The 22,050-nt window shown below is 37.4% G+C and overlaps 1 non-coding gene across 1 annotated transcript; it reads left to right on the forward strand.

The window, feature by feature from the left end:
• The first annotated feature begins 8,898 nt into the window (after positions 1-8,898).
• On the forward strand, positions 8,899-9,005 carry LOC141694007 (small nucleolar RNA R71). Its single transcript, XR_012563340.1, has one exon. It is a non-coding gene; the product is annotated as a small nucleolar RNA R71 (small nucleolar RNA).
• The last annotated feature ends 13,045 nt before the right edge of the window (positions 9,006-22,050 follow it).

A 22,050-nucleotide genomic window follows, 5' to 3' on the forward strand; every position in this document is an offset into this window, starting at 1 on the left:
AGATATCTCAAGGGAACACCAAAACTTGGCATTTGGTACCCTAGAGATTCTAGCTTTGATCTAACTGGTTATTCAGATGCAGATTATGCAGGTTGTAAAATAGATAGAAAAAGTACAACATGAACCTGTCATTTTCTAGGGAACAAGCTTGTGCCCTGATTCAGTAAAAAGCAAAATTCAGTTTCTACTTCTACAGCTGAAGCTGAATATATTGCTGCTGGCAGTTGCTGTGCACAGATTTTATGGATGAAGAATCAATTATTGGACTATGGTCTACAAGAGGACAGAATTCCTATTTTCTGTGATAATACAAATGCAATTGCCATCACTGAAAATCCATTACAGCATTCAAGAACAAAGCACATAGACATCAAGTACCTCTTCATTAGGGAACATGTGATGAATGGTACTGTGGAACTTCATTTTGTTCCAAGTGAAAAGTAGCTTGCAGATATATTTACCAAGACACTTTATGAATCCACCTTTTCTAGGTTGGTAAGTGAGTTAGGTATGCTTAATTATTGTTGAATCCTTTCTGATAATTTTGCAAGCTATAATGGAGCCATAAACTTCATTGATTTTTCTGTTTTAGATGAATTTTTGGCAAGTCAAAATTTACATCTTGATGAATGCACATTATCCATCGAGTTTGATCATCCGTCGGAATAGAATATCTTAATAAAAAAATCAATTACTTTTCTGGATTATTTTATACCCGACGGATAACTGTTTTATCCTCATCCGTCGAATTGTTTACATCTTAGCCGTTAAAAGTACTGAACATTATCCATCGGGTATACTTATAGTCTGTAAGTATATCACGACGGATAATTGGCAGAATTTTGACAGTTTATTTTATTTTAAACGGCTATTTTAGGCAATTTTGATTGGTTACTTATTACTTTTGACAGTTTATTTATGAGATAGTATAAAAGCCAAATTCATTTTCATTCTTTTCTTTTATCATTCTCAAATCAAATTTCTATAACTCTCTTCTTTTCTAAAGCAAATACTCTCTCTCTGCAAATTTCCTCACTTAACAATGGCACCAGTAGTAAAAATCATGTCTCGGTCTGGATTCATCTATGAGAAAAACAATTTGTGGCTCTTGTGAACAAGGAGATTCCGTCTTCTGAAGATTTTCACAAAATGATGGATTTTGTGAAGGGTTGCAAACTCAGTTATGCTATGCTAGAATCACCCACAATCTACTGTGAAGTTGTGGAGGAGATATGAACAACTGCTATGTACCAGTCTACTGACGTAACCATAACTTTCACTTTTAAAGGTAAGCAGTTCTACATTAACAGTGACGCAATTTAAGCTTGCTTTAAAATTCCTGAGAATACTACTACTGAACCACACATATGCTAATTTAGTCACCATGCTTAATTCTGTTGGCTATGCTCTTCCTACCACTAAGATAAGTGAGATTAGAAGGCTAGGTCTTAGAAAAGAATGGAGTTATTTATGTGATGTAGTTACCAAGGTATTTTCTGGTAAAGTAAGCAATTTTGATTCTGTGAACACTGCCATGCTTAACATGCTTTTTATGCTAGTTACTGATAAGTACTATAATTTCAGTGACATGATCATGTTTGAGTTAGGTTACAAGTTAGGGGAAATTAAAAAGAGAAATAAAAATGTTTACTATGCTAGATTCTTTATGATTCTTGTTAACCATCTTGTTGAGAATATTGTTGTTGAGAACCCAACCAACAAACTGGATTTTTGGGTTCAAGAAAGAAGAGTTATTGCAGATCTTAATAGAGCAAGCCATCACAAAGAGGCGCCCCTCTTCTATTTTCCAATCATGGAGGGCCCTCGGGTAAGTGAGGTAAGCACCACTATCTCTACTATTCCAACCTCTCAAATTTCTTTGCCCTTGAGTGTGGCCATGGCATCTGTGTCAATGACCAAACAGATGCCTACCCAAGCCACCAAAACAAAAATTTCAAAAACCAAATCAAAGAAAACCCCCTCTGGTTTCTCTCAAAAGAAACCAGTTGTAAAATCTACCAAACATCAAGAGGGGAGTGTAAAGGTGAGTGAGTTAGGTGAGGGACAGGGTGAACATCAAAGAAGCCCTAAGGATAAGGTTGGAGAGGTGAGTATTTCCCAGCCTAGCTACATTGCAGTTTCCCAACAAACTGCAGTGCTTAAAAAGGACTTAAGCTCATTGCTAGTTGCATCCTCCCAAAAGGATGTAGCTATTGAACAAAGCTCTCAGCCAAGAGCACATGCCAAAAGGGTAAGGGACACTATCTCATCCCAAACATATGCCATAAAGAAGAAATCTAAACCAACTGGGGATGCACATGGAACACACACAATGCAAACTGAAGCTAAAGACTCAGTCACTGCACCATCTCAAAGTCAATTTGATGTGGCTCCAATAAATGTGGAGTCACAGCCAAAATCTTTTGTAATAGAAGCACCACAAACACCAAACTCTCCCACAAATTCTCTGGATGTGGATATGATCAACACATCAATTCCTGATTCCCCTTCTTTAACTCTGTTGGGGAAGCCAAAATCTAGTGCAAGTGAGCATCATCTTTTAGATGATTTATTGGATCACTTGCCAATTCTTTCAGGATCTATTGAGACATCTGTGCCCAAATTTCCATCAATCTGCATATGGTCTACAATATTCTCCACTCCAAACTCATTCATTTCTTCTATTCCGATGGATATTGTTCATCCGTCAGTTAGTGATTGTGTTCCGATGGATGTGCCTAACAGCAGTCATCCGTCGGCTAACCTAACTACTACCCCGATGGATGTTTCTCATCCGTCGGTACTCACTACACACACTGAAATGTCAACAATTGTTATAAGTGTAGATGAGTTAGTAGTAGTACAATCACTTTTAGGACTGAGGGAAGGGAGTGAAATGAGTGAGAGGCTGGGTTGCTCCCAGGAAAAAGGAGAGGAAAGGAGTGAACAAATGAAGGCTATTTCTTCTAGCCTGGCAAAAGAGAGTGAGAGGAGTTCCACCTTAGATGGTGATGGTGTGAGGGTGGTGAGCCAAGGGAAGCCCTTGATGCAACAAAAAATAGAACATGAGAGAAATGCAGGTACAAGAGTTATAAGGATGGAAACCATTGCTAGTGAGTCAATGGATGTCAGTGAAGCAGAAAAAGAGAGACTATTTCAGCAAGAATATCAAGTTGTTATAGATTCTATCTCTTTGGATGCTGAGACATTTACTCATCCTGTTCCAGCTTATCAAACTCTAGCTAGATAGGGCAATGAGGATGCTGAACCTGGTGCATACAACTGCCTCAATGCAAAGGGCAAAGGATGCCATCACTGTTATGCCATCCACAACTGGTATTGAATGTGAATTGGCTGAAGATTCTTTAGGGGATGATGGTGAGGATGATGAGAATGACAGCATGAGCATAGGGGGAGATGCAGATATTCCTTCATGGATGCTAACCAAAGAATTTTCATATTCACATCTCCAATCCACTTTATTCAAGCTTATTCATGACACCCAAACATCCATTCAAGCCTCTACAAGTGCCAACACAAGAAGGGTACTTACAGCACATCTTGAAGCTCTACAATTGCACAAAATTCAGGCTCCCCAACACAGTGAAAATGTGGATGAACTTAAGCAAGAAATTTCAGATGTCAAACAGGATTTTGTAGCAAGGTTGGATGCTAGACTTCCTGGAACCACCATGACTGAGATAGCTCAGAAATTGAGAAAAGAAGTTGATTTGAACATAAAATTTGAGGCCATGGACTTTAGACTGACAAATGTGGAGAAGTCAGTGGCCAAAATACTTGCCAATCAGGAAGCTCAGACTGCTCTGTTCCAACAGTTGGTGGGTGCATAACTCCTATTTCTCATCAACTTGATGCTAACAAAAAGGGGGAGAAAGATTCACTCATCCCAGTTAGTCAAGGGGACTCATCAAGTGAGGGGGAGAAACTGCTCAACATCCAAGTCAGTAAAGTAATTGTGCCAGCAATTGCTTTCACAAAGCCACCAGCTATGGATAGTGTTAGGGCGAAAACACGCGCTAATATTCACGCAAGTATACGCGTTCGCAAGTAGTATAAGATATAAATCAGATTCGTTCCCACAGAGACTGGTTTAGGTTAAGTTCAATTTATGCACCTATGCAACAATGTATGGTTATCGCTCAATGCTAAGATAAATAACAAATTGGGTTTTTATTAAACTAAGAGATTAACTAAGAGAATTGAAGTTGAATTACTATATATGACAAACATGGGATTCTAACTTCATTATATACTTCATTCAATAGCCTTCTCGTTCTTAACCTTAGCATGTGATGGTGAGGACACTAATCAGATAACACGAAACTGATAAACGCCAACTTTCGTTGCACGAGTACCATTCTACCAGACATCCACAAAAGAGATAGAAGCTGAATAGGCACCAATTATATTGAGACCCTATATGTCTATAGAATTTGACAACATAACGGTTTAAGAACAAGTTATCTATCTTGATTACATAGGGCAAGTAAAACGGTTAGAGTTACCTACGAATCATGCATACACATACATGAACCTATGCTAGCATGGCAAGTTCTAAACCTCTATATTCACTGTCGCTTCAATAGAGATTAATACGCTATCTTATATGTTAGCTACGCACATAAGACGAATAAGCACAACCAATACTAGGATATCAATCAATCACCACACACCAAGATATCGAAACAATTAACTATTAAAATCCATAAGTAAATCCGCTAGAATCCCATGACAACGATTAGCCCATAATCGAACTCATCATCACCATGGGTTCCAATGAAAGCATGGTATAAACAAGGTCTTAATAAACTAAATAATAATCAAAGTACGAATAAACGAGATCTAGGTTCAACAAGAACGAAAACGAGCATCCAAAGTTATAACTAATTCAAAGAATCACAAGTTGAAAACAAGATCTTCTTTTTCGGAGTTGTTCTGTGCTTCTAGGTCTTCTCCTTGGTATCCCAATCTTCCCGGATGATGAAAACCCTTTTTTTAAGTATATATATGCCCCTAGTGGACCTGGACCCTTAAAATCGTCAAATTCTACTCAAAAAAGGCTTTTTCAGCGAAATCAGCGACCAGTCGCGCCCTGAGCGGCCGCTCAGCTCTCCTGAGCGGGCGCTCAGCTCTCTGAGCGGGCGCTCAGCTCTGCTGAGCGGGCGCTCAGCTACTGACTGGAAAAATATTCTGATGAATCTTGTTTTGACCATAACTTGAGTTCTACTCGTCAGAATTAGGCGATTCAACTGCCCACGCGAAGCTATTGAGATTCTCTACAACTTGACAATGGCCTTGGCTTCCAATTCTGATCACTTTTTATCATATTTCCTTTAAAAGCTCTTTTCTTCATTTAACTGATACCTGAAATGCAATAACACAAAAACACATCAAAATACCAACAACTTGAGTCCAAAACACCAATTTAAGCTTGTAATAAAGCATTCCAAGTGGATATAAAATCCACTTATCATACCCCCAAACTTGAATCGATGCTTGTCCTCAAGCATAAACAGACTCAAAACTACAAAATAAATCTAATGCATGAATGCAACTATGTGAATGCAACTAAATGATAATGCAATCGATCCCCTCAGAATAACCATAACCAAATGAATAAACCAATGCCTCTAAGAATGCAATAACTTGAAACAGAGTTCAAATAAATCCCACAAACCAACTCATAAACCAGAAACGTGCGGGTGTGGATGCTTAACAGATATACTCTCGATACTAGATCAATAACCCTAACTTATCTATCATTGAAACAATCAAAAGTTTATAAACAGAATAGACAATAAACGCATTATGACTCACAACACCTCCTTTCTACTAGAGTTATACAAGGATTCACACTATTATTGAACACATAACAAAGATGCTTATTTGATCGTGCAATGAATGAGGTCCCAAAAGACTTATACAATAATACCCATGTAGCGAGCGTTAGGTTAGTGGATCCCAGACTATAAAAGCCTTAGGTCACTAGGCACAAAGTCCCCTAGAACTTAATAACTCGAGTATTAAAGAGCTCACTCTTGATCAATTGTGCATAAACACATACTTTTTTTCTTTCTTTTTTTTTCTCTTTTTTCTTTTTTTTTCTTTTTTTTTCAACAATTTCTGAATGAGTGTGTTTCGCTCCATCTCATTCAACCCTAGACTACTCATAAAAATATGAGTCGGCTACTAGCCATTTGACACCTAGCCTTACAACAACTAGCAATGAAATCCAAGTTTTTCTCCAGATAAAAAGAATCAGTGTTTTTACGTCACTACGAGAATATCACAAATTCTAAATATAACCAAGTGATTAAATCTCAACAACAAACAAGTATGATCATGATCTAGATCAAAAGCAACCCTATAAGACTTTGTAAAAATATTTGTTTCTGGCATGCAAATCAATTCATTAGGACTTAAACATCCCTCTATTCGTCATCACCACACTGAAATCAACATCAACTTATCAAATATCATAGTTCATCTTAAGGGATCATGCTAAATATGCATGCAAATGCAACTATATGAAATTACATAAAAACAAACAAATATGTGCTAAATGAACAATCATACAAAAATATGAATGAACTATAACTAAACATGCAACATGAATCTATATGGACACACACTACTAATCCTTACATTATCACCCCCAAACTTAAAATTTTCAATGTCCTCATTGAAGGCAATAATAAGGATTTCAGGCATACCTAATTAGCGGGAGATTCACCCTCGTCGGGTGGAGGATCATGTGGCAAATCAACCTCGCCACTAGTGTCTCGGAAAATAGTACCGAAAGCATGTGTCAAATCTTCAGCAAAATGACGGTGAATGTCGTGCATGGCCTCCATACGCCTAATTACTCGCCTGTACTGCTCATCACCAACACCAGTCCTATCAACTACCTGCTGCACATGAGAAGAACCCTCTATAGGCACTGGAGGATCCGTTCGGCTACCCTCTACATCATCAAAGATATATCCCAACCCCTTGTCAGGGGGTGCACCTAAGAATGAATAACTCAAGTGATCTGGCTGTCGGTTGAGCTCAAGTATGGGAGCTTCTTGAGTAAATGGTTCAAAACGCTCCTGAGATATTTTCAGCTCTGCTAACCCAAGAGAATCGAATGGCATATCCAACTTCTTCTCCCACGGAGGTGCATTCAAAACCTGCAGTTGCTCTACTCCTCCTTCATCTTCAAAAACTGAGTCGACCCGCTCTATTTTAAAGCACTCTTCTTTTTCTGTGGGTAACTTTATTGCCTTGAACACATTAAAAGTGACCTTTTGATCGTAAACCTTCATCGAAAGCTCTCCTTTTTGCACATCGATCATAGTTCGGCCTGTAGCCAAGAATGGTCTTCCCAAGATAATGGGAATCTTCTTATCTTCCTCGAAATCAAGAATTACAAAGTCAGCAGGGAAGAAGAGTTTATCCACCTTGACCAAGACATCCTCCACTATACCTCGTGGATAAGCGATGGAACGGTCAGCTAGTTGCAATGACATGTATGTTGGTTTCGGCTCAGGCAGACCAAGCTTCTTGAAGATAGATAAGGGCATCAGATTGATGCTAGCTCCTAAATCACATAAACACTTGTCGAACGACAAGTTTCCGATGGTGCAAGGAATAGTGAAGCTTCCAGGATCTTTAAGCTTCGGAGGCAACTTCTGTTGCAGCACAACACTGCATTCCTCCGTTAGAGCAACGGTCTCTAAGTCATCGAGCTTCACTTTCCGAGAGAGAATACCTTTCATAAACCTCGCATAGCTAGGCATCTGTTCAAGAGCTTCAGCGAAAGGTATGTTGATATGAAGTTTCTTGAACACCTCCAGAAACTTCTCAAACTGCTTATCCAGCTTTTTCTTCTGCAGCCTTTTAGGAAAAGGAGGTGGAGGATAAATCTGTTTCTCCCCTGTATTACCCTCAGGAGGAGTGTGTTCCACAGTAGTCTTCCTTGGTTCCACCTCTACTTCCTTCTGCACATCTTCTTCAGCCACAACTGCATTTTCTGAATCTTGAGATTTTTCTGGCTCTTCGTCTTGCTGAACTTGGGGGCTTGCGACCTTTCCAGACCTTAAGGTGATGGCGTTCACATGTTCTTCAACTTTCTTCTTTCCTGGATTGGCTTCTATATCACTAGAAAGCGTTCCTGGTGGTCGATTCAATAAGGCATTAGCAATTTGCCCTATTTGGTTCTCCAGATTCTGGATAGAAACAGCCTGGCTTTGGCATATAAGAGCCTGGTTTTTGCACATAAGTCTCAACTCCTCCAATTCAGATTTTTCATTCGAAGATAGACCTGCATCATGAGTTTGTTGTTGAAGTTGGAGTTGTTATCTTGGTGTAAATTGTTGCTGAAAACCAGGAGGGTTAAATAGCTTATTTCCAAACTGCTGGAATGGCTGTTGCATCACATTCTGATTGTTGCTCCAGCTGAAGTTAGGATGATTCCAGTTGTCAGGATGATAAGTGTCTGGAACTGGTTGCTGCGATCTCTGAAAGTTGCTCACAAACTGAGATGAGTCGCTAGATATAGCGCATTGTTCTGTCACATGCGGACCTGCACACATCTCACAAACACTAATTATCTGCTTAACACCATAGTTAGCCAGAGAATCGATCTTCATAGACAACGCCTTTAGTTGAGCAGTGATAGCCGTAGCTGTATCCACTTCAAGAACTCTTGCTACCTTGCCCTGTGGATATCTCTGGGTTGGATACTGATATTCATTAGTAGCCATCAGTTCAATTAGATCATAAGCTTCCTTATAGCTCTTTGCCCATAATGCTCCGCCTGATGCTGCATCGAGCATGGGTCTGGACTGTGCTCCCAACCCATTGTAAAAACAAGTGATGATCATCCAATCAGGAATTCCATGATGAGGACACTTCCTAAGCATCTCCTTGTAGCGCTCCCAAGCTTCACTTAGCGATTCTCCCGTTTGCTGCGCAAATTGAGTAATAGCATTCCTGAGTGCAGCTGTCTTCACCATAGGGAAGAATTTAGTAAGAAACTTCTGAGCAAGATCTTCCCAAGTAGTAATCGAACCAGCTGGTAGAGAGTGTAACCAGCTCTTAGCCTTGTTTTCAGAGAGAATGGGAACAGTCTCAGCTTCACAGCATCTTCAGAAACACCGTTGAACTTGAAGGTGTCGCATATTTCAATGAAATCCCTAATGTGTGTATTGGGATCTTCCGTTGGAGAACCCCCAAACTGGACTGAAGTCTGTACCCATTGAATTATGCCGGGCTTGATCTCAAAGGTATTAGATGTGATAGCTGGCCGGACAATACTAGATTGAATATCATTGATCTTGGGTTGAGAAAAATCCATCAAGGCTTTCGTTCGTGCTGCTAGATCTCCCATTGTAATGAGTACCTGAAACACAAACAAATAAACCGTGAAAGTAAAAGAATCCGAGTCAGTGAACTTTAACGACCACTGATGACAAGCACATAAACTAAAAATTAACACCGAGTCCCCGGCAGCGGCGCCAAAAACTTGTTAGGGCGAAAACACGCGCTAATATTCACGCAAGTATACGCGTTCGCAAGTAGATAAGATATAAATCAGATTCGTTCCCACAGAGACTGGTTTAGGTTAAGTTCAATTTATGCACCTATGCAACAATGTATGGTTATCGCTCAATGCTAAGATAAATAACAAATTGGGTTTTTATTAAACTAAGAGATTAACTAAGAGAATTGAAGTTGAATTACTATATATGACAAACATGGGATTCTAACTTCATTATATACTTCATTCAATAGCCTTCTCGTTCTTAACCTTAGCATGTGATGGTGAGGACACTAATCAGATAACACAAAACTGATAAACGCCAACTTTCGTTGCACGAGTACCATTCTACCAGACATCCACAAAAGAGATAGAAGCTGAATAGGCACCAATTATATTGAGACCCTATATGTCTATAGAATTTGACAACATAACGGTTTAAGAACAAGTTATCTATCTTGATTACATAGGGCAAGTAAAACGGTTAGAGTTACCTACGAATCATGCATACACATACATGAACCTATGCTAGCATGGCAAGTTCTAAACCTCTATATTCACTGTCGCTTCAATAGAGATTAACACGCTATCTTATATGTTAGCTACGCACATAAGACGAATAAGCACAACCAATACTAGGATATCAATCAATCACCACACACCAAGATATCGAAACAATTAACTATTAAAATCCATAAGTAAATCCGCTAGAATCCCATGACAACGATTAGCCCATAATCGAACTCATCATCACCATGGGTTCCAATGAAAGCATGGTATAAACAAGGTCTTAATAAACTAAATAATAATCAAAGTACGCATAAACGAGATCTAGGTTCAACAAGAACGAAAACGAGCATCCAAAGTTACAACTAATTCAAAGAATCACAAGTTGAAAACAAGATCTTCTTTTTCGGAGTTGTTTTGTGCTTCTAGGTCTTCTCCTTGGTATCCCAATCTTCCCGGATGATGAAAACCCTTTTTTTTAAGTATATATACGCCCCTAGTGGACCTGGACCCTTAAAATCGTCAAATTCTACTCAAAAAAGGCTTTTTCAGCGAAATCAGCGACCAGTCGCGCCCTGAGCGGCCGCTCAGCTCTCCTGAGCGGGCGCTCAGCTCTCTGAGCGGGCGCTCAGCTCTGCTGAGCGGGCGCTCAGCTCTGCTGAGCGGGCGCTCAGCTACTGACTGGAAAAATATTCTGATGAATCTTGTTTTGACCATAACTTGAGTTCTCCTCGTCAGAATTAGGCGATTCAACTGCCCACGCGAAGCTATTGAGATTCTCTACAACTTGACAATGGCCTTGGCTTCCAATTATGATCACTTTTTATCATATTTCCTTTAAAAGCTCTTTTCTTCATTTAACTGATACTTGAAATGTAATAACACAAAAACACATCAAAATACCAACAACTTGAGTCCAAAACACCAATTTAAGCTTGTAATAAAGCATTCCAAGTGGATATAAAATCCACTTATCAGATAGCATTGATCTCATCAAACTACCAGCAGCAAAACTGGAATCAAATGATAAACTAAAAAAGATTGTTATAGCAGCAGCTGAGAAGGAGCTGGATGAAAAATGGAAGAAGATTGATGCAGATATTCAGAAGAAATTTGGTCAGCTACAGAAACCAGACAAGACTTTTCATCACCATTCTCAAGTCAAGCAAATCTCAGTGAATGAAATGAGTCCAGGTAGCTTGGAAAAAGGCCAAACCTCATGCATCAAATCTCCAAAAGCCAATCTGATTTTGAAACCTAAAAGGAACTATCCAAAGTCATCATACAAGAATCCCTTGGATCTCATGTTTGAGACTCCAAAACCAGATGAAAAGAAGTTGTTGGCAAGGTCCATAGCATTTTACAAAGATCCATCTGATTCAGTTCAAAAGAAGAGAATTATCAAGATCTACTAGAATGGTATGGAAATCTGTGTGGTGGCTGGACACCCTCAGTTCGTAGAAGCTAAGAAGGAAGAAAAAGAAAGGATCAAGCAAGAAAAGAAGCAGACTACTTTAGATGCTAAGAAGCTCAAACAAAAGAAGAAGCAAGCTGCTATCTGGGCCAAACTTCAAGCTGTCAAATCTACAACTGAGATTTCTGAAAAACCACTTGTGATAACTGGAGCTCAGGATCAGCAAATACAAAATGAACCTCCACAGAAAAGAAAATTCAGGTACAAACTTCATTCCAAAAGGAAATTGGACTTCAGTGATGGGGAAATGGAAGATTACATTCCCAAACAATTTACAACTTCAACTCAAACATCGAAGCCCTCAGTGGAACATGAGGAATCCAAGGTAGATCCAACAAAGAATTTTCATGGTGAGCCTATCATTCCCAAGAATGAACCAATATATTGGGAAAGTTTGCCAATTCCTGAACTCAATTTACCTATCTTCAACAAGCCAAAGAAAACAAAGTCTAGAGTAATCAAGAAAGTCAAGCCTGTGACTCTCAGAACCAAGACTCTAACCAAATCTCAACCTACAGTCAACAAGGGAGATCTTTTATATATCTGTGACATCAAGGAGTTTTCAGATTTAAACCTCTATTTGGATGAATTGGAAGAAGTAAGAGGGATTGATGCTCACAGACATCTTCCTGAAAGACCGGTGTTTAAGTACAAGGAAGGGAAAAAGATCACATGGCCTCTTCATAAGATTCTTCAAGAAAGCCAATCTCTACTGATAAAGGTCTTCTCATTCTTCAAGAAAAACTTTGGTTTTAATGTAACTGCAAGGAAAATGGTCCTAAAGAAGATAGAAGATCTAAGGAGTAATAAAGCAAAAGATGCACTCCCAAAAACTCTATCAATTCGCTTCACAAGAAATAATGTGCATTTGAGGCCTTATTGGCTGATGGAATTCATTGACAACAAATGTGTTAGAAGATTTTTCATACTGGATGACCAATTGAGTATCTCTAGCAATGAGACTCTATTGGAAATGCAAGAAAAGGTAGATCTATCTGAAGCTGATGAACTTGAATTCCACAGACAACTCCAAAATCAAATAGAAGAAAATGACAAGAAGCTTGGGAAGAAATCCAGACAATCAAGAAAATAGAAATCATCTGCTCAGTCTAGAGGAGCACCTTGATAATGATTGTGAGAACTCTTTGTACACTTTGCTTTGTTCATTTTTCAATAAATTTATAGCACTTGTCAGTTTTATCTACTATCTCTTAATCAGTTTTTTAGAGTGTTTTGTTATCATCAAGTTTCTCTTAATTTATGACTACAATTCAGTAGACATAAATTGGGGAAGATTGTTAGGAATATATTTTGAACTTGATGATAAATTAAACAAAACACCTTAGTATATTTAACTTAGTGAATTTTGTAGCTCTCGACGAATAATCTAATATAATCCCGACGGATGAAACTTTATAGTCCCGACGGATGACAATTTGACATCCATCGAGAGTGTAGCTTATGTAACAAATAAGTACTGTAGCACATTTTTGCAAACAACATATTTTAGTCTAGTAGATTATATAGGGTTCTCTAAGTCATGTTGACTACTAGATTGATATGCAGAATAGGTTGACTAATTGTAGATATGAGATGTCTTGTAATTATGTATAAGGGAAATAGAGTCAAGTGACAGATAGACTCTCGACGGATGATCTACAAGACTCCTAACAGATAATTAACAAGACTCCCGACGGATGACCAACATAGTCCCGACGGATGATCAAATTCAAAATAGCTGTTGATAGTGACAACACAGTCACATGTGTCAGGTATTTGCAAAAGGAATGTGGCAGCCTGTTAAGTAGGATTTTGAGAACAAAGAAGCATTACCATTTCTATGCAAATGTGAAGATTTTCAAAGATGCTGGAATAGAGTAGTGAAGCAACATGGAGTTAGACTAGATATGTTTTGTTTTATCTTGTCTTACTTTCATATAACTTGGTGATATATAAACCAAGTGTATCAAGTAAAACAATTAACTAAGCAAGCTTATTTTCAGAGAAACATATCAAGCTGTATTTTGTAAAAATTTCTCTGTAGTTTTGTTTGTTCAACTTGTAAAGCAGCTGTGAGCTATTCAAAGCTTCACAGAGTTCTCAATCTGATATATATATATATATATATATATATATATATATATATATATATATATATATATATATATGGTGGATACTTTTAAATCCACCAGAAAGTTTTAAAGCCTGTATTTTATTACTTAGTGTTTTGATTTCTATTACTCTTTCATTCCGCACTTTTGTAAATCAAACGTTGTTATATATATTAAGTTAGAACAATTTTAAAATAAAAAAAGTAGCCAGAATTACATTCAACCCCCCTTCTGTAATTCTTGTTGTATTGTTAGGGAATAACAATTGGTATCAGGGCAAGCTCTTGAAGAACAAAGAGTATAAAGATCACAACAAACAGCGAGATGAACAAGAAGGATGTTGGAGTTAAAATTCCATTTCTGGATAAAGACAACTATCACCACTGGAAGATGAAGATGCACCTACATCTTCTTTCCCAAGATGAGCCTATGTGGACTGCATAGAGAGAGGTCCTTATGTACCTATGAGAGCTGCAACTGCCAATGAACCATCTGTTCAAAAACCTAGGCATGAATGGTCAGATCCTGATATTGAGCAAGTCAGGAAGGATAAGAAGGCCATGAACATATTATTCAATGGTGTTGATGGTGATATCTTTGATAACATCATTAACTGTAAAACAGCCAAAGAGGTTTGGGACACAATACAGATTATTTGTGATGGTATTAAGTAAGTAAGGGAAAACAAGATGCAGCTCCTGATTCAGCAATATGAGCATTTCCACTGTGAAGAAAGTGAGCCACTCACTGATATATTTAATAGATTTCAAAAGCTGCTAAATGCCCTGAAGCTACATGGAAGAGTCTACCAAACAAAAGACTCTAACCTCAAGTTCCTTAGATCTCTCCCAAAGGAGTGGAAGCCAATGACAGTCTCATTGAGAAATTCTCAGGATTACAAGGAGTTCACCTCAGAGGGACTATATCGCATCCTGAAAACCTATGAGCTTGAAATAGAGAAAGATAAAAGGATGGATAAAGGAAGGAAGAACGGAGGATCCATAGCACTGGTTGCTGAGTTAGAGAAGGAGAAAGAGATGAAGGTGGAAACTGTTGAGTCTACATCAAAGGTCTGTGAAAGCAAGGGTAAAGGGCTGGTAGCTGAGAATGAAGATCGGTTGAGCCAAGATGACATGGATGATATTGATGAGCATCTAACATTTTTATCCAGGAGATTTGCCAAGCTCAAATTCAAGAAGAATTTTGGAGCATCCAAGCCAAATAGAAACATGGTTAATAAGTCAAAATTCAAGTGTTTCAAATGTGGCTTGGCAGGTCATTTTGCTAGTGAGTGTAGAAAGTCTGATTCCAGCAAAAAGAAGTTTGATCCCGTTGATTATAAACAGAAATACTTTGAGTTGCTCAAACAAAAGGAAAGGGCTTTCATCACACTAGAGAATGACTGGGCTGCAGATGGATTGGATGAAGATGAAGGAACAAACTATGTCAATCTAGCCCTAATGGCCAAATCAGATGAAACAGAGACCAGTTCTTTAAGTAATCAGGTAATCACCACTAATTTAGCACATTTATCCAAAGCTGAGTGTAATGATGCAATAAATGATATGTCTACAGAATTATATCACCTGCGTGTTACACTTAAGTCTCTCACTAAGGAAAATGCTAAAATTAAAGAAAACAATTTGTTTTTAAGTGAGAGAAATAATGTGCTAGAGTCTCAATTTATTGAATTTGAAAAATTGAGAATTGAGTGTAAAATTGCTAAGGATGAATTAACTGAGTCCTTGGAGAAAGAAGAGATTTTAAGGAAACAGCTTGAGAGAGAACATGAAGTAATTAAAGCATGGAAATCATCTAGAGATGTTCATGCTCAAATTACTAAAGTTCAAAGTATAGAATCCTTTTGTGATGTAGCCTGGAAAAAGAGCAAAGAGAAGTTTGAATCCAATCTGGTTGAAGGACTCTTCACATATGTGGACTCGACGGCTGATGAATATCATCCGTCGGATAATCAAAAGGATTATCCATCGAGAGACAAGGAGCCACATCTGTCGGCTATGAGTAAACCAGTTAGCAAAGCCAAGTTAGTTAAATTGAATGAGAAATATGGATCAGTCTCTAAAAACTTTGTTCCAGGAGAATCAAGTCAAGTTAGAAAAGAAAAGAAAGTTAATGTTGGTCATATGTTTATCAAGCAATTGAATGACAGGCTGGAAAAGATTGAAGTTAAAGCATAAGCTAAAAAGAAAAACAATAGAAATGGGAAGGTAGGGATTAACAAACATAACAACTACACACCTGATAAATATGCACCAAGAAAAATTTGTGTTAAGTGTGGTAGTGTTAATCACTTGTCTGTTAATTACAAGATTGCTATGCCTACTCCCATGACTGCACCTTCTTCTTTTTCTAACATGACTGCCATGTCTACAATGCCTATGAATGTTATGCCTGCTCAGAATATGAATGCACCATTTGCTAATATCCATTTGCACCTAATTCTTATTATGCTGCATTTAGTATGCCTCAAATGCCATTTAGCATGCCTTACTGGAATAACATGTTTGTAAATAGCATTTAGACTTAACAATCTTCTCCCCCTTTTTGGCATCAGTACCGAGCACTAGAGAAAGAATCAGCTCCATTGAATTATGTATCTCTGTAAGTTGTTCAGATATTTAAACTTTCTTAGCTTCCAATCTAGTCTGATTGACATCAATTGTAGTCTTTCTGGCAACAATTGGTGTAATCTGCTTCTGGATTTCCTGATGAGTAGTCAACCTTGAAGTAATCAAAGATTCTTTGATTTGATTGATTTGAGAAGTAGTTGCTTCTTGAGCTGTATGTAAGGATCTTACTACCATAGTAGATGCTTTCAGATGATTCAGCATGTCAGGATTTTATATTCTTTGTTCAGCTGTTTCCAGATGTTCAACAATATTAGGTCTGGAAATAGGATATGCAACATCTTTCCATTTAGCATTCCAGATATCATCAAAATAACCCTGCTTCTTTTTAGCATCTAACTCCTTAAGCTTCTATTTCCTCACATGTGTAGGCATATCTTCAGGAAAGAATAGATCATCCTCAGGATCTATAAGAGCATTAAAAACATCAGCTTCTTCACCATCATTAGATTCTTCATTTACAACTAGATCTTGAACTATCTGCTGAACTTCATCTCCAGCTTCAGCATGTAAGATATAATAAGAAATTGGTGATGTTTGTGATCCAACAACTTCAAAAGCTTCCATACCATCAGCATTGAGCTCCACATCTTCAAGAATTGTAGATAGATGAACTGGAGCTTTAGGATTTACTTACAGAACCTCAGTACCTGTGGAGTGCTGTGGTGAGTCTGCAGTGGATAGATTTTTATGAATGGAATGTTGTGCTACTACATCTTCAGCAATAATAGGGAGAATTTCAGGTGATGAAATAGTAGAGTGAATGGACTATTTTTCAACAAAAACAAGGATTGCTACAGGTGGTGGAATAGTAGATTGAATGGACTGCAGAAAAGTATCAGTACTTACACCTGCAGGGAGATTATCAGCCCTTGGTACAACAGAGTTTATCTGAGGGTCAACAGACTGTTGTTCTACAGTTGTTTCTTGTGTACTCTATGCACCTGCAAAATATAACAAGTAACACATAATCTCTATATTCTTTTAAAGTAGTCTCACTACTCCTCACACCATACAACTCATAACTTTCAATAGTTAGAGTTTCCTTACAAGGATTACTAAATCCTGACTCTCATCTAGCTCTCCTTTTTTCCAGGAAGGATCCTTCCTCTGTTACATTCTGTTTTTCTCTAAATCTTTTCACACAACTCACAAAAAAGCTCAGATAATTTGTCATAGAGAAATAAGAGGTGGCTAAATAAAGGTGGTTTGTGATCATACAATTAGAGGTAATCCTTAAATAAGGTTTATATACAATCATACTAGCAGGATTTATAACATGCATAATTAATACTGATAAGGCAAAATCAATATTTAAAATAAATGCTGATAAAGTGAAATCAGTATTTATACCTTGTGAATCTGAAGATTCAACTGAATGTACAGTTAAAACTGTGGATATGATAGTGTGTTTTTCACCAATTATGGGAACCTCCATTTGAATTGTAGAGAATTTGACCAGGTTACTGTCATGTACCATGGTCTCAAACTTTGTTCTTCTTGCAAAGAACTAACACTTGAATGTGTTATTTGATGCTATCACAGGTCTTCAGTAAAAACTGATGAAACCCCTGTGTTTTTATTGGTGTCATTAAGATCTACCTCAGCATATAGTCTCTTACCAACTGAATGTTGTTTCTGAATGGTGAGCATAGTTTGATGAACCATGTTACTTGATTTTGGAAACATTTGAGAAATAGATTCAAGTTTTTCATTTTTAAGAAGAAATTTGAGATATAAGATTTGTGATATTTTGATTGAGTGTTGACAACTTCTCTTGAGAGGAAAAGAAAGTTTCAAATAATGTGCCATGTTCCATATTATCATACTTTTAAGACATATATAAAGTTAAACATTTTGATAGACAGGAACACTCAAATATCATAAGTCTCAAGAGATTAGAATTAAACCTTTCATCAATTTCTTCTGTGATATCAGTTGCTCCTTAATATTTTATATATGTTCTTCTGTTTGTCCTAAAAACTCAAGTAGAAATCAATTAAACATGCATTATCGAAATATTCAGATTTAAACATGCATGTCAAAATAGAAGATGAACATTCACAATGAATAAAGTGCTTAAGAACAGAGAAACTATTAATCATGCATCATATTTTGAAGAGACAAAAAGAAAGATTTTTCATTCATTAAAAGAGGATGAGTATAAAGTACAATTTATCAAATAATCCTAACTCCTATAAGCTAGAACTACTCAATCTTCCTCTTCTTCGCAGCCTGCTCTTTCTTCGCAGCTCGGCGGTGGAAATGCGAGATATGGAGCCTGCAAGAGAAATAATATTCTCTTCCAGCTCAAGAACTGCCAGACGTTGGCGCTCCGCCAACTCAACTCAGCCTTCTTTTTCGAGAAGAACTTCACCCATGAAGAAGTGAAGTTCGAGTTGATCATCCCTGAAGAGATGATCATAAATCGAATCAGGAACTGCAGTGGGATAAAAGACTTGACCACTGATACAGACTTGGAGTCCGAAGGGGTCAAAGTACATCATGTTGTCCACTAGGTTGAAGATAGGGAGATATACTTATTGAGTGGCATTTATGTCTACTTAGAATGCTCTATAAAGGCTTGAATTGACATTTTGTACTCGAGTTATTTGTATTTTTGATGTGTTTTATAGTGTTTTTGCATTTCAGGCTTATATTAGGGATATGGGTGATTTGGCATTGTTTTGATGCTAGTTTGGTGTTAGGATGCTGTCTTGAATAGAAGCTCGTGGATTGCCAACTCAAACCAGCCAAAAAACAAGAAAAAGAAGATTTTCCAGAAGGTCAGCGCGTCCGCGCTGTAGTAGCGCGCGCCCGCGCCGAGATGCAGATTGGCAGCACGCCCGCGCTGGTGAAGCGCGCGCCCACGCCAGGTTGGGTTTCAAGAATCCTAATTTTACTCCAATTTTGATCTGCTGGACTTCTAATCTGCATTGGGTGCTATATAAACATAACTTATGATCGTTTTACATAACAAAACGTACCAGAACTTAAGGAGAAGGCGTAAGAAGACCATATATCATAATTCAACCAAGGTGAAGATGATCTAGTTTATTCTTGTGATTCTTTATTTTAAGTCGTGATCTTGGATGCTAGTTTTTTATTTTTGAACCTATACTCTTGTGTAACGTACTTGGTTTATTATTTTATTTAGTATAAAGACTATATTTATTATTTCATGCTTTCATCAGAACCCACGTTAATGATGAGTCCGTTTATGGGCTAGTCGTTATTGTGGGGTTCTATCGGATTTACTTATGTATTTCTTTAGTTAATTTATTTTGATACCTTAGTGTATGGTGATTGTATGATAACCTAGTATTGGTTGTGCTTATTCGTCTTATGAGCATTGCGAACTTATAAGATAGCATGTTAATCTCTATTGAAGCGACAGTGAATTTAGAGGTTTAGAACTTGCCATACTATCATAGGTTCATGTATTTGATATGCATGATTCGTAGGTGATTTTAACCATCTTACTTGCCCTATGTAATCATGATAGATAACTTGTGCATTAAACCATTATGTTTTCAAATTCTATAGATATATAGGGTCTCAATATAATTGGTGTCTATTCAGCTTCTATCTCTTTTGTGGATGTCTGGTAGTATGGTATTCGTACAATGAAAGTTGGCATTTATCAGTTTCGTGTTATCTGATTAGTATCATCACCATCACATGCTAATGTTAAGAACAAAAAGGCTATTGAATGAAGTAGTAATGAAGTTAGAATCCCATGTTTGTGTCATATAGTAAAATAATCATCTTTAATCTCTTAGTTAATGTGCTTTATTATAATCTTTTAGTTAATCGTAGTTATAAACAATTTCAATTTGTTAATCGTCTTAGCATTGAATAATAACCAAATCATTGTTGCATAAGTGCATTGATTGAAATTAACCTAAACCAGTCTCTGTGGGAACGAACTAGAAATAATTCTATATTACTTGTGATCGTGTATACTTGCGTGAATATTAGCGCATATTTTCGTCCTAACAAGTTTTTGGCACCGTTGTCGAAGACTCGGTGTTAATTTTTGGTTTATGTGTTTGTCATCAGTGGTCGTTAAAGTTCATTGACTCAGACATCGTTATTTACTTATTTCCTTGTCGTGTTCAGGTACTCTAGCGAGTGTGTATGCATACGCGTTCTCGGTCTCGTAAGAGAACACTGGATCAAGCTGAGGAAGTTGTATTAGCTAAGGAAGTTTTTGAAGAAGTTCTTGTCGAGGAGAAAGTTGAAGAAGAAGCTCTTATTGCAATGGGAGAACCAAAAGCAAATACGAAGGCTTTGATGAATTACTCTCAACCAAAAATTAATGATATTCAATCTAGCATTGTCCGCCCAGCCATCTCGGCCAATACCTTTGAGATCAAGTCGAGCACGATTCAGATGATACAGAACTCAGTTCAGTTTGGGGGTTCTCCGACAGAAGACCCCAACATGCACATCAGAGATTTCATCGAGATCTGCGACACTTTCAAGTTCAATAGAGTTTCAGAAGATGCTATTAAGTTGAGGCTTTTCTCATTCTCTCTACGGGATAAAGCTAAGTGTTGGTTACATTCTCTACCATCAGGGTTTATCACCAAATGAGAGGATCTTGCTCAAAAGTTCCTAACTAAATTCTTTCGTATGGCGAAGACTCTGCAATCAGAAACGCACTTACTCAATTTGCTCAGCAATTTGGAGAATAGGGCTGAGCATCTTTTTTCTGAAACCGCCCAAACTGTCCGAACCGCCCAAACCGAATATTTCGCTTTTTTATCAGTTTGGTCTGGATTTGGTTTGCATTATATTAAAACCGAAATTTTCGGTTCGAGTTCGGTTTTATGAAATAATCCGACCGATATAAACCAAACTGAACCGAAAATATCATATATTATATATATATATAATTTATGTATATTCAGATATAATATGTAATATATATAATTTATTAATACAGAAAAGGCCGACACTCGTCATACTCTTAATCTTACACGTTTCATATTCTATTCTAAAGTTTAATTAGAAGTTAAAACTAATCAACTAAACCTTAAAACCTAATTGTCTTCTCGACTTCTTTTTAACACCAGTACACCACACTAATCTAATAGTCAAGAAACGACTCCAGCAAATCAAATTGAAACTCATGAATTCATTCTTCTTGTTAATCTTGTAAGTACTACTTCACTATTTGTAATATTTTTATGCTTAGTCTACTTCCCTAATTTGAAACTTTTATGCAGATTAATGTCTACTCCAACTCCTGAAAGTGTTCCGGCGAATGAAAGCCAAAATTTACGTAATGTTGTTATTGATGACTCTCGACCAACTCATCCTACTACTGATGCTAATGTTGATTCTGCTGCTACCACGTTTTCTAGTCCTGACATTGCTTTTGGTGATGATGAACAGACTGAAAAAATGTTGGATGACCTAAAACCCCAAGGTATGAGAAAGAGAGGATTTAGATCTGATATATGGAAAGTTTTTGACTTGATTAATAACAATAAAATAGCGGTCTGTAAATTTTGTAAAAAATAGTATGCATATGATTCTAAGAACGGAACAAATACGTTATGGACACATGCGAATCAGTGCGTAAAGAATCCTTTCAAAAAAGTGAAAACTGACCAGCCAATACTAGCATTTGATAAGAAAAAAGATGGAGGAAGCACTCTTAAAACCCATACTTTTAATGCAGAAGAGTGTAGGCAGGCCTTGGCTGAAATGGTTATATTAGACGAGTACTCTTTTCATTGTGTTGAAGGTTAGGGC

This window comes from Apium graveolens, chromosome 10 (genome assembly GCF_009905375.1).
Source record: "Apium graveolens cultivar Ventura chromosome 10, ASM990537v1, whole genome shotgun sequence".
NCBI classification, from domain to species: domain Eukaryota; kingdom Viridiplantae; phylum Streptophyta; class Magnoliopsida; order Apiales; family Apiaceae; genus Apium; species Apium graveolens.